Here is a 13,730-nt window from a genome sequence, read left to right as displayed (position 1 = left end):
AAATGCCGCCCATTCTTCCTCCTCATCACGCCTCCTCCTGCCACCGCCTGGCCCAAACCCTCACCCCACACAGGGCTGGCAACTCTGGTCCCACCAATCCACCTCCTGGTACCACATTAATCTTCCAAAAGAAACTTTTTCCAAGTACCACCCCCGGCTCAAAACACCCCCACAGCTGCCGACTGTCCAAAGGCAAAGTTCAAAGTCCCCATTCTGCCCCTCAAGGTCCTACACACTCTGGCCCCTGTGAACTTCTTTGAACACGTCCCACAATTCCCCAGTATAAACCCTTCCCATCGGCCACGCTGATGGCCCCCACGGGTCACCCAGCAGGCCCCCCGGCCGCAGCCCACGGCACTGCCCACTCGCAGAGGGTGTCAGTCTTCCCACTCAACTACCTGGGCAGGCAGCCTCACCTCTCACCATGCCGGTGCGTGTGGAGGCTGCATTCTGCACCGTAAAACTCCATGTTTGTGGTACTATTTTTAAACACTTAAAAATGTTTGCCTTTGAGTCGAACAGATGTGTCTATCCATTACCTTATTCGCTCCACTAGGGCAGGGACGAAATCTGCTCCAGTCACTGCGGTGTCCCCAGCCCTCCACTAGCTCGTGGCACACAGGAGGCGCCCGAGGGCTACTGAGTAAAGGAACCAATACGTGGAGGACTAGGGGAAGGAGGAAGGGAGAGCCTGGGGCGAGGAAGGGGAGATGGAAATGCCACCCTCATGGGTGGTGAGACCTCATCCGCACCAGCCGAACACGCCCCTGCACCCCACATGTGAGAAGCACCCCCCACCCGAAGTACCCCCTGCACTGCCACACCCCACCCTTCCCCGCCACCCCACCCTTCCCCGCCGCCCCACCCTCAAGTGAGCACGCCCCCTCGGCTTCTTCGAGGGGAGGTAAGTGGGAGGTGAAGCATGAAGAGCAAAGGGTGAGACGGGCAGCCACGCTCGGGTCTCACTTCCACAGAAACGAAACAGCGCCTGGGGGGGAAACACCCAAATGGCAATAGCGGTTACCTTCGGAGGGACGGGCCTTTCTGATCATTTCTGTTTTCTTCTTTTTGCCCTGCAGCCTTTCTGTAGTGAGTCTCTTTACAGGGAAATCTGAAACGTCCTGCCGGTCCCCTCACCTGGACCACCAGCAGGCCTGGGGCCCCTCCCTCCGGGCGGGCAGCCCCTCCATGAGCCCGTCTATCTGTCTGTCCAGGGTACTGCTCCTCATTCCCACGGCTGTGCTGTCTGATCCTGGTGTAGCCAGCCACCCCGACCTCCTTTGGATTAGTGTTTGCATGAAATGTCTTTTTCCACCCTTTTACTTTCCTTTAAAGGAGGTAATGACGATTTTTTAAGATTTTATTTATTTTTAGAGAGAGGGAAAGGGAAGAAGAAGGAGGGGGAGAGAAACAGTGATGTGCAAGGGAAACATCAATTCGTTACCTCTTGCACGCTCCCAACAGGGGACCTGGCCCGCAACCCAGGCATATGGCCTCACCGGGAACTGAACCGGTGACCTTTTAGTTTGCGGGACGATGCCCAACCCACTGAGCCACACCAGTCAGGGCTCCATCCTTTTACTTTTAATCTATTGTGGCTTCATACATTAAATGGGTTTCTTTATAACTTATCCTTGGCTCTTGCTTTGTTATCCATCTGACAATATCTACCTATTGAATGGAGTCACGGTATCACATTTATTATCCATATGGCTGAATCTCATACTATCATCTCGATTTCTATTTGTCTCACTTGTTCTTTGTTACTTTCCCCCCTTTTCCTGCCATCTTTTGATTTTTTTTTTTTTTTTACCCTTCTACTTCATCTCCATCACTGGCTTATGTGACACACTACTTTGCTCTGCTTTTCTCATGGTTGCTCTGGGATTTATAACAACTTCAGCTTCATACAGTCTGCTTCCAATATCATTACTTCACAGACAGCACAAGGAAATTACAATGGCGTACTTCCATGCCTCCCCCCTTCCTCATTCTACTGTTGCCATACTCTCTGCTTCTATGTTATAAACTCCAGAACACATTGTTTATAGTTTTGCTTTAGACAGTCCTAAAGAGGTTAAGAATGAGAAATAAGTAACTCACATTTCTATACATATTTACCACTCAGGGGCCTCTTCGACCCTTTGCGCTGGCCCCATTTCTGTCCAGCGTCATTTTCCTTCTGACTCAGAAACGTTCATTAACCCTTTCCATAGTGCGGGCCTGCTAGCGATGAATTCTCTCAACTTCAGTTTGTCTACAAAAAGCCTTTATCTCCCCCTTCATTCTTTTGACCTGTACTTTTGTTGGGTATAGAATTCTAGATTGACTAGTTTTATTTTTCAGTGCTATTGTGTTCTTCCTTGGATAATTTCCGACCAGACCTCTGCCATCATTCTTATCCTTGTCCCTCTCTCTGAGTCCTTTTTCTTTCTTTCTGGTTGTTTTTTATGAGTTTCTCCTTATTGCTAGTATTAAGCAATCGAATTATAATGTGCCTTGGTGTGACTTTTCACACCACATTGTTATGATTCTTGAACTTGGGGATATATGATTTTCATCAAATTTGCAAATTTTCCTACCTTTATTACTTCAAGTATTTTTTCTGTGCTCTTTTCTCCTGGGATTCCACTGCTCCCCAACACCCACAAAATTCAGTCAAAGCTATCTCCAGGAGCCTTCTAGGAACTCCGTTTTGGACCCCAAATTACCTTCCAGCCTTCTCTTTTACCGTCCCACATGCCCGGGGCTCCCGCCAAAGGCTCTCTGTCAACAAATCCACATTCATGCCCCAGACCACCGTGTGCCCACCATCACCTCTGCCCCTCCCTGCCCACCTAGTGCTCAAGACCTGATTTGCCCCTCACGATCCAGCTCCAGGCTGCCTCCACCAGGAGGCCTTTCCTGACCAGGGCAGAACGACACTTTTTTCTCTGTGCTCTCACAGGTCTTGCACGTCACAGTGGCCCCTTGAGGGCTTCAGGATGTCCTTTCAGTCATCTTGGGATGAGTCCCTCCCGCAGACCCTGAGGACAGACACTGGCCCTGCTGTCTCTGTGATGGGGAGCAGAGTGATGACTGTATCTAAATGTGCCTTTAGACGCTTTCCACAAGGAGAAGTTGAGCGCACAGAAGGAGTGAGTCAGGCAGCATCTCTCCTTTTTCCAAAGGGAAAATGAGCCACACAGCAGATTAGGTCAGTGAGTCCGAGCCAGAGGAAATAACCGTCAAGGGCATTCACTCCCGGATCGGCCTATCGGTGCAGCTTCTCGAGCACTGGATGAAGTGTGGTGCAGGGGGGTAAAGGGGGATAAATGGTGATGGGAGGAGACTTGGTTTGGGGTGGTGGATACACAACGCAGATGGTATATTATAGAACTGTACCCCTGAAACCTATATAATTTCATTAATCGATGTCACCCCAATAAATTCAATTAAAAACATCTAAAATTTTTTTTTAAAGAGTTGGGGGAAAAATCATACCGTCCTCTGACTTCCTTCTTCCTCCTAAAGCCAAGGAGCAGGAGGAAGCAACTCTGTCTCAGGAAACCCCACGGCTCCCAGCCTCAGGTCTCGGGGAACAGAGCCCTGGCCTGGGGAGGCCTGAGAGGCCCTGGGGAGGCAAACAGAACCCCCAAGATTGAGAGAACAAAAGCAAAGTGACTCATGCAATCAGGAGCCGCTCGGCAGCAGATCTGAAGCCAGAGGCCCTCCCCCGTTTACCCTGGAAACCCTTTCAGCCACAGAACTGCAGGCCATCTCCTGCAAGCACTCCCACACCAGGTCCCCAGCCTCCCTGCACCTCCACCCCCCTTCTTATCATTCTTCCCACACAACCACACACTCGACAGCCTCCTGCCTGAACAGATTCCTCCTGACACCCTGCTGGCCCCTCCCTCACCCCGTCACCCCATATCCCAATGCCACTTGCCTCCAACGCCCACAGGACACTCCTGAACAGACCCTCGGTCTCCTTTCTACTTCCTGTACCTGCCACAGGCCCCTGCCTCATGCAGGAGTGGTGCCCTGAAGTTATTAGCTCTTGCCTTTAGGGTTTGGAAGCATGTGGGCCCAGTGCCCAGGAAACCAAGGATATAACCTGAGGCTTTGACACGGTCTCACTGTGTGACCTTGGGCAAGTCACTTCCCCTGTGGGCCTCAGCATCGTCTCTGCACACACTCAGATCTCCAAGGTCATCCCTCCTGGCAGAAGCAGTGCAGGCAGAAGGGGACAGCAGGTCACAGGAACAAGATCCTTTTAGATACAAACTCCAACTCACCGGATTTGTAAATTCCACTCAACCAAAATGCAGCCTGGCACCAGCCAATGGAGATACATTTGGGGGTTTACATAGTTACCAACAAACATAGTAATAGTACACTTGCACTTGAATGGGGCTTTGCGGCTTACACAGTGCTTTCACTCACTGTCTCGTCCATTCTTCACCCCAGCCCAGTACGAGCTGGCATCATCATCGTCATTGTCATCACAGCCAGCTCACAAGGCCAGCACTGGTCTCAGAGCTTTACCTCCAGAGACTTACTCAGAGTCTCAGTTCCGAAGGACGGAGTGGGCTCAGCACCCTGCCCAAGATCACAGAGCTGGAAGGGGCAGATCCAGCTCGCACTCTGGCGTCTGACCCTGAGCCTGGATCTTACTCGCTGGGCTATGTGCTCCTCGACCCTCCGCACCTGTGCAGGAGGGAACCACGCTTGGCGAGATCCAGTGTTTGCCCAAGACCCCGGGGCACCCACAGAAGAGCTGAGTTTGAACTCAACTCCTGTTCGCTGATAAAATAACAATGAAACAGGTAAAATCAGAAACACAGAAAGTGCCAGCGCTGGGCAGGGACGTGGATAAATGCAGCCCTAACCCCCCCACAGAGGCCCACGGGGTACACTGAGCCGCCCGGAGCCCTGGCCATCTCGCCCCTGGCCTGGCTTCCCTCCTTCTCTCTCCTGACCTGTGAGTTGGCGTGGGTGACTCAGATGACTTCAAGATCCCCAATGAACAAACCATGCACTCGGGCCAGAGCCGCGGCAGGCGCCAGACCTAATGGTGGCACCCTGCTCTGGGCCGGGCTGCTGCTGCCCACCTGCCACCTCTGCCATCTGGCTGCGGGTCGGGCTGTGCCTGTGCCTCCTGCCTGGTGGGACCTAAAGGAGCAGCTTGTCACCAGCCTGGCTGCTCTCCAGGTCAAGGAGCAGCCATAGCCGCACACAAGCGGCCACCAGCGTGGACCTGGAGTGGGACCCTGGCCGAAGGAAGAAAGGGCTGCAGGTGACCTGCACACCTTGCGAGGGCACCCGGTTCCCAGACAGGAATGTGTAGACGGCAGTGCTGAGAGGTTTGCTTTGCTTATTGGAGGAAACATATAGAAACCACCTCTCAGTCCTGAATATGCCTGTACTCACGTAAATATGCAAATTAATAGAAAGCGCTCTGGAGGTATGCACGCCCAACACTGGGCAAGAGCTGCCTATGGAAGAGCAGGGGGGCAGGGGAGCTTTCACTTTTATGCCTTAAACTGCCGCCTGGGTTGAATTATTTCTTACCACGGGCTTGCACGATAGAGAAGAAAACCCGATCTTCCCATCCACCTGTAGAAAGGGGCCTGATGTTAACAGTAGGTGTCCTCGAGGGGTAATATTATGGGTCATATTTTCCCATACTATCCAGCATTTTCAAGGCTTTCCTTAATGAGCGCATTTGTCACTTTTATAACAGATGGAATCATATGAGAGGAAATCGCCATTTTTTGCACATTGAAAGTGGTTGAACATTGGCAATTTCATGCGGTTCAACCTAATCATAATTCACGCATCAACATTCAGCAAAAATTCATGGAGAGACTGCTCTGTGGCCGGCTTATATCCAGATAATAATTTTTTCCTTAAGGACATGAATCACACCAGGCCTCCCTTGCAGGCAGGACCCCAGCTGCTCGTCTCCACGTCCCCGGAACCCAGCAACTTGCGCAGGTCCGTGGCCAGAGTCCTCGGTGGTTGGCTGAGTGAGGACGAATTGGCAGGTGGATGGAAACCAGATGTCCACCAACAGGCACACAGATGAAATTTCACGTGTGACGTCATCAACAACAAATACAGCGTCCTTACAAAAAAAGACAACGGACAGAGAACGGGACGTGTCGGACTCCAGCTGATGAGCATGCTGATCCTGGCCGCTCTGGCCGGGCGGCAGGGACACAGAAGCCACAGGGACGGGAGACAGCATGAGGGTGTGCAGGCTGCGGGGGGCTCGGTGCGGGCAGCAGGCCACCAGGGAGGCACACAGGCCCTCCAGCCACGAGCAGCAGCGTCTGGAACGGTCCCTGAAAATGGGGCTCCTCTGCTCCAGCCCACCGCCTCACAGAGTACATCCTGCAAGGTCAGGGAACATTCCACCACCAGCTTCTACAGAGCTGACCTGCCACTGAGGCAGCAGCGGGCTTCTCTCTATTAACCTGTTCCTGCACTCGGTAATTGTTTCTTGAAAGCCCAGGGGTGGAAGCCACCCTCCCCACCAAATCTTAAGTTACAGCTCCAGAATTTATACCTCCCGTATGCATGTCGGCAACAAGGCAGGATGGACGGGGTTCTTAGGGCAGAAGGCGGGGGTGCGGGGAGGGCCAGGTTGCAAAACAGAAGAAGACTCTCCGGGCACCACGAGTCAGCGTGCAGCCAGAGGAGGTGCCCGGGGTGACTGAGCTCCAGAAAGCTCCCCACCTGAGGACTTCCGGAAAAAGGGAGACGGTTTAGGCTGAAAAGGGGACTAAGGGAGAGTAAGGCGGCTGAATGCAGATCCTGGGAGGGCTGCTGGGTAAAGACGGGAGGCAGATGTGCTACGTCGTCTGGATAAACTAGAACCAGGAACGGCCGCTGAGAGGCAGCAGGATGGGGCTCAAAGAGAAGGGAGAGGAGCCCAGGACAGCGCTGAAACTCTCGGAACCAGTACTCTGGGTGAGTCAAGGCCTCTGTCCCTGTCACACCTGCTGACCTCGCACGTACGTGGGCAGGACCCTCCCTGGGGCGACCCTCTGTTTCTGCTCCAACTTCTAGAGTGTTCCCTGGGAGTCAGCTATACCTGCTGGATCCATTGGGGTTTTCTTGGTATTACAGTCACGTAATTTAATTAAAGATGACCTCAACAGGTAAAATATGAGTGTGAAATAAGAACAGTTGTTACTTCTAAGGAAAGTAAAATGAGTATTTTGGAAACTTTTGATAAATGTGTGTAGCTAAAAGAAACTACTGTTGAATTAGGAGTGGGCAAGACAATAGTAAAAATGTAGCCAAGGAGAGAAGAGTCATAAAAATCTAGGATTCTCCACCGAAATTATTTCCAAGTGACTTTTAATTGTCCCTCCCCTTGAAGAAAACCAGAAATGACAGATGACTCATCCTCACTACAAAAGAAGGCCACGGGGAGCACCAGGGTGCCCGGACACAGAGGACAGAGCGTCCACTTCAACCCAAGACGAGCAAGTGACCGCGGAGCTAAACGCCTTCAACTAAAATAAGTTACTTGAAAAGCATATAAATGTATAGACGTCTATGCGATTCTCTGGTGTGATTTCTGGATTTTACTGACTTTTAAAAACATCTGCTCCGTTGGGTTACAGTTTGCATACAATTAAAAACACCCTCTTCAAGTGTCTGCTTCGACGAGCGTTGACAAATGTTTGCAGCCATGTGACTGCATCCGCCATCACGGTACGGAGCACTTTCATCGCCCCCAAATGTCCCCCGGGCCTCGCAGCTCTCCCTGCCCTGAGTTGGGGGAACTGGTTCACCAGCACCTAGCCCTCGGTTTCCATCCCCTTTTTAAACAAACAGTGAGACTCACTCTTTGGGGAGGAGAGTTCCGGTTTTGCCACAGCTGTGTGTGTGCGAGCACTTCCACAACAACTTGACTTTTTGCATTAACTGACTACCTTTCTCAGTCTCACCAGATGAGAGGATTTTTGCTGTGCGGGGACCTGGAAGACGCACTGCAGACCCGCCCGCCTGCGGTTTCACTGTGTGACCCAGGCACCCGATGGACTGTGGGTCCCTCCTCTGCATTCTGCCCGGGACAGGAAGACCCTCTCCCGGAGTGGCTGTGAGGACTAAATGATGGAACAAGTGCTTTAAAGGCCTATGTCCATCTTACTGAAACTGGCTTTAGGAGTCTTCAAACCAGGCAGGCTGTTCTGGCGGGAGGTGAGCTCCCTGGCCCTGGAGAAACGGAAGCCAGGACCAGAGGACATGCCAGACCCCACAGCAAGGCTGCGGCCCCACCTCCAAGTGGATGCCATGATCCTCTCCACCCGCATGAGGGGGGTCCTGAGCGGTGTTCCACCAACCCTGGGGAAAGGGAACACAAGGAGGCCACCAGGGAGCAGAGGCCACATCCCACAGCCCTGCGGTCCCCTCGATTCCCAGTGCCCCACACAGCTTCAGGGTCTGACCTCCTGGAAGAAAACTCTGGACATACCCCAGTCCAGTCACTCCTGAGACCTCCCCACCTGCTATCTGTTCGTAAGTCATTCCTCCAAAATTAGGAATGAAGGAAAAGGGTTAAGGGACGGGCCACTGCCATGATGGGGGTGGGGGGGACACTCGACATCAAAAGTATTCTCTGTCCTCATAGGGAACTTCACCTGAGAAGGACATTCCCCCTAACGTTTATGAGGCAACGACCCCACGGAGGTCCGGCAAAGAAGAAGTGGAAGGGACGCGTGTGAGGCGACCCAACCGGGGCACCCTTCCAACATCCGGAACATGGGTCTGCTCTTCCCCCCTTGGGGTTGGCCCAAGCTTGTCTAAGATCCCTCCTCATCAGAGCCAAGAACAAGAGCAACGACAGTGACCGCCAGAGCAGTGGGCATTTCCAGCGCCAGCTGCGTGTCAGGGCCAGGCCCGCAAGGCCATCTGTCCACGCGTGTCTTCGCTGCACTCACCCATTTCACAGAGGCAGAAAGGAGATGGAGAGATGAAAGAATGTCCCTAAGACCTCGCAGCTGGTGAGCGGGGAGCAAGGAGGGAATCCAACAGTAACGACCAGGCAGCCAGCGCTTTTGCAGATTCCCGAAGCAGAAAGCCCCCTTCGCTAGCTTATAACTGTAGAGGTCAGTGGGTCTGAGACAAGGCCTTCGACTGCAATTAAGAGGCAGCGTCCCAAATTTGTCTCCAGAGATGGCAACATAATAGTATCAACTACAGCCCCAATTCAGGGGGTCGGGGTAATGTGTTTTCCACAGCGCCTAATACTGCACCAATAAATCGGACATGTAGGTGTAGGAGTTTCGAAAAGCAGAGCTGGGCAGTGAGAATGCGTGCCACTTTCCCGGCAGGCGGGGAGGCTGCGTCTAGCAGAGTCTCCAACACCAGGAAACGAGCCCATGGGGCGGCGGGGTGGGCTCCCAGCCCCAGCCTGGGGTGACGACCACCCTCAGCACCAAGTGGCGCACTTGGCTCAGATTCCCCTTCAGGAAATTACTGATTTAGTTTCTTAGGAATTTGTAGCAAATGCGTACTCAGTAACAGACCTAGTCGTCCCCTCCCCAGGTGGGGGTGAGGTCCACCCTCCATCGTCAGGTGGGTGACCCAGCCTTGGGCTCATGGGTCAGTCTTTTAAAGTGCCCAGGGGGACCAATTCCCCAGGGCCCAGTCCCCTTGGGGGAACACCTCAGCCTCCCGGGGGCAGTCGAGCGGCCCACCGTGGAGCCGGGACAGGCCTGACACTGCCAGGTCTGACTCAGCTGACTCTGAGTTACATTCGGGAGGACTCGTCTGAAAATGACATGAGAGCAACAAACCACAACCGTGGAAGTCTTGCCAAGTTCAAATCCAGTCCGCTTGCATTGGGGTTTTGACTGGGGGGTAAAGGGTGGGGTGGGATTTGTTCTGAAACGTCATTTTATTTTTGTTAACAACAAAGAAAGTGCTCTTGAAGAGAGGAAAGGGAAAAGTAAAGAGAAGCTTTCATTACTAATCAGAGCAAATTTCTTAGGAACCAAAAAGAGGGATTTTGCTGGATGAAATGGCTGAAATCAGAGGCAGAATGAGGCATCAGATGTACAATGGTCAGGAGGGGAGGGGAGAGATGCAATGGGCCTGCTCGTATTATATATAAACACATAAAATATATGTGATTAATTAATTAAGAGTAACTAAATGTCCTCCAGAAAAGGGGCAGTTAATTACAGCACATTTAGTCAAAATCACACTATGCAGCCATTAAAAGTGGTGATTGTGAAGACTAATTTAAAACATAAAAAAGTCGCCCTGGCCGGTGTGGCTCAGTTGGTTGGAGTGTCGTCCTGTAACTGAAGGGGTTGCAGGTTCAATTCCAGGTCAGGGAACATACCTGAGTTGCCGATTTGGTCCTCGGTCCCAGCAGTGAGTGTGAGAAGCAACAACAACAAAAAGCCCGTGATCTAAAGCTAAGAGAAGCAGGGGTAACACACAGCTTTGCAAAAATTTCCATAGGAAAGACTAGAAAGGAACACACACACACACACACACACAAGGTTATGGTAGAATTTGATACATTTTTTTCTTTTGTTTCTAAAGCTTCTGCAACATTATAAAGCATTTTATAATTGAAAACTTTCTTTAAAATAATGCTTCCAAAATGAGGGGAAAAGAGCCAGTTGGTTACAAAGAAAAGAGGTGAAAAAAAGGATAATAAACTTGGTCTGATTCATTCATAGCTCAAAGATCAGAGACAGTGTGTCAACATTAAGAGCAATAAAGACATAAATATCTAGCATTTGCATAGTGCCCACAGTATGTGAAGTGCCTCTCACTGTATAACCCCCCCCCACCAGCTAACGGAGCGACACTCCTGCACCCTGGGTCGCCTGGTAGAACCGTGAGCACCCGCCCCACACCTGGCACCCTGGCCCCACCTCGCCTCCACCTGTCTTTAAGTTTCCAAAACTCAAGAGAACCAACGGCGAAAACACCGTCAGACCAGGGCTGCCTATTGCCCCCAAAAGTCTGTCCACCCATCACAAGCCACCTGGGACAAGCAAGAGCCCAGGCAGGGAGAAGAGGCAGGGAGAAGAGGCAGGGATGGGGCTTGCATGCTCCACGATGGGGACCCCACACCCACCAGGCTGCTCCCTAGTGTTGGGTCCTAAGCCCTCTTCCCTCTTGATTCTATGCACTCTCCCTGGAAAACCCCTCAATCTCTCTGTTTCAGGTGCCCAAATAGCCTTCCTGCTATAAAATAAAGCTGTATTTTCCCGGGTTCCTTACCCATAACCTGCCACAGACTCACTCCTTCAACGGCCCCATGAGAAGCTAACAGGCGGATATGAGCAAAAGTGAGCATCTCAGGAGTAGCCACTGGCCTCGGGAACGTTCCCACCACCTTGGCTGTGTCTTCCCCATCTTCGTCTTCCTCTCCCTCCAGCTGCTGCCCGGCCCTGCCCTCAACCTCCTGCCGCTTCGCCACCTCACCCCAGAGGCAGTTTGGAGCAGTAAAGGGCAAGGTGGGCCTTTTAGGGTGGTGCCAGGACCCACACAAGGGGAAGGAGGTGGGAAAACCCCGCCAGTCGCAGCTCACCCCTCCTGTCCCGAGCCCCCCAGGACCCCAGCCCCAGGCCCTGCTCTCCGTCACCACGGCCTCCGGCTGTCATCATCTGAGCCCCTCATGCCCCGGCCCTGTAGGCTGCAAGGTCCGTACCTGGTGCTCAGTGATATTTACTCATTAATCAATGAAGCCCCAGCAACCCCCCAGTCCCGCGCCCCACTGCACGCCCCCTGACTACGCAGCTCTCTCTGTCGGAGCCCACCTGCCCACCTCCCGTGACCAGGGCCCAGGGCAGGCTGCCCTGGGGTCCCTGGGGTCCCTGGGTCCCTTTGGTCTCTCCCGCACGGAGCCGAGTATGGGTTGGGGGGATGCAGGGGGCACAGGAAGATATCTTGGGCACTGGAAATGCTCCTTCAGTGCTGCCCGTGACCATGGCAGTGAAAGGACGCACAAACCCCCAAAATCCAGTGTCTATTTCTACTGTGAAACTTGGTTCCTCCCCACTGACCCAGGAGGGAGTCCCTGGCTGGAGCCAACAGGTGATGGGAGAAGAGAAAGAAAAGGGGAGTCTGCAGTCAGGAGAAAGGAAAGAAGGGTGACGTTGGCGCCTGGAGAAAGTTCCTCGTGTCACCCTGATTGCAGGGGGAGGGGCCGTCTGTCCACCTTGTTCTCATGTCCCTGTCCTCCAGCCTCACCCCTCCTATCCTTGATGGTGCCCCCAGTGGGTAACACATGCCCGGAAGGGCAGCCAGCAGGTGAATGACGCTTCATTCCACAGCTGGAAGAGACGCATCCGAGTGTGGTCTCCCCACAGCCACGCAGGGCCACGCAGGGCCACATTTCTCCCGTGCCCATAGAAGCCAAATGCAGGGACACTGTGACTTAAGCAAGGCTTTGGTGGGTGAGCCTGGGAACCCAGGCACCTTTGGAAAAGTCACATTAGTCCCAAACAAGTGACTCAGAAACTTCTGGAACACAGCCCACTGACAGCTGGGACCTCCTGCATTCTATAGCTCAGGCTCCCAAACAGATCCTGAGAGTCCCCTCCCCCCTCTTCCCAAAGCCACACCCAGGGCACGGCTTCCGTGCCAACGCCATGCTCTCCTGGGATGCTAACATGGTTATTCTTGATTTACTTATTTTTCTATCTTTTTCTGTTTTCTCATCTGTTTGGGTTTTGGTTTCTCAGCAACACCCAGAAACGCCAGCAACCCTGGACTCAGACTCTGGGTTCCACTGGGGAGAGTGTCTGTTTAGCTCCCTTAATGGAGCACAAAGCACACGGGAAACGCACGCAGCCCAAGGCCCAGCAGAGAGGAAAGGGCCGTCAATGCCAAGGCCGGTGGAGTCCCCCAGATGGGTCACCAGGTAACAAGGTAACGGTTCAGAGTTCGACCACTTGAACTCACAGCGGTGACTCTCGCCGTTCTTCCCCAGACAGCTTCCAGCAGAGGCTGCAATGGGCACAGGCACAAGCTGAAGGCTGCCAACCCAGAGGTCACGACAGCAATGGCAGGCTGTCACCTCCTGTGAATATGTCACAGGGAGAAAACCAAAGGGACCTGATGGTATGCCTGCATGAACTCACCTGCGCCTGCAGAATCGAGAGGCACAAAACTTTCAGCCATAATGGGAAAGCAAGAAGAATCTCGGTCCAAAACTAGGAAAAAGTTAACGAACCTGAGGAAAACCTGTGTTTTCCTCTAAGCAACTGGGAGGTGATGGGACGGCCCCACAGGGTGCTTGCATCAACCACCAACGGCACCGCCGGGCACCTAGAGACTCAGCCCTCGACCCCAGGAGGCGACGCTAATGGCTTTGGCCAAGATGGAGGCAGCAGGATGACGTCGGGGGAAGAGCGCTGGAAGCAGAATTGGGAAATGGAATCGAGACACGGCCCCTCCAGCCAGATGACTGTCGCAACTGGCCGTGTGGCCTTGGGCAGTCACTTTCCATCTGTGTATAAGAGGAGGCAGCAGGCAGGACACACAACTGCAGAATTCATCAACACCAAGCCCAGTGGAGTCCCCCAGATGCGTCACCAGAGAAACTCAGAAGATGGAGAGTCCCATCTGCCGGTCCCCGCAGCCCCTTCGCACCTAGCCGGGGTCTTGGAACCCAGTGGAGCACAAGGCCAGCTGGCCATTAGTGCAGCTGAGGCTACAAGTCCACTCTTCCAGCAGCGGGCATCCTCCAGAACTAGCAG

The 13,730-nt window shown here is 53.0% G+C and overlaps 1 protein-coding gene across 2 annotated transcripts in view; it reads right to left on the bottom strand.

The window, feature by feature from the left end:
* The window catches only part of ADCY3 (adenylate cyclase 3), a 60,164-nt gene that overhangs the window by 43,495 nt on the left and 2,939 nt on the right, over positions 1-13,730 (bottom strand). The window lies entirely within an intron of this gene.

The sequence above is a fragment of the Desmodus rotundus genome, chromosome 5, assembly GCF_022682495.2.
Source record: "Desmodus rotundus isolate HL8 chromosome 5, HLdesRot8A.1, whole genome shotgun sequence".
NCBI lineage: Eukaryota > Metazoa > Chordata > Mammalia > Chiroptera > Phyllostomidae > Desmodus > Desmodus rotundus.
The sequence above is the reverse complement of the archived record's forward strand: the minus strand, read 5'-3'. Positions and strand labels throughout refer to the sequence as shown.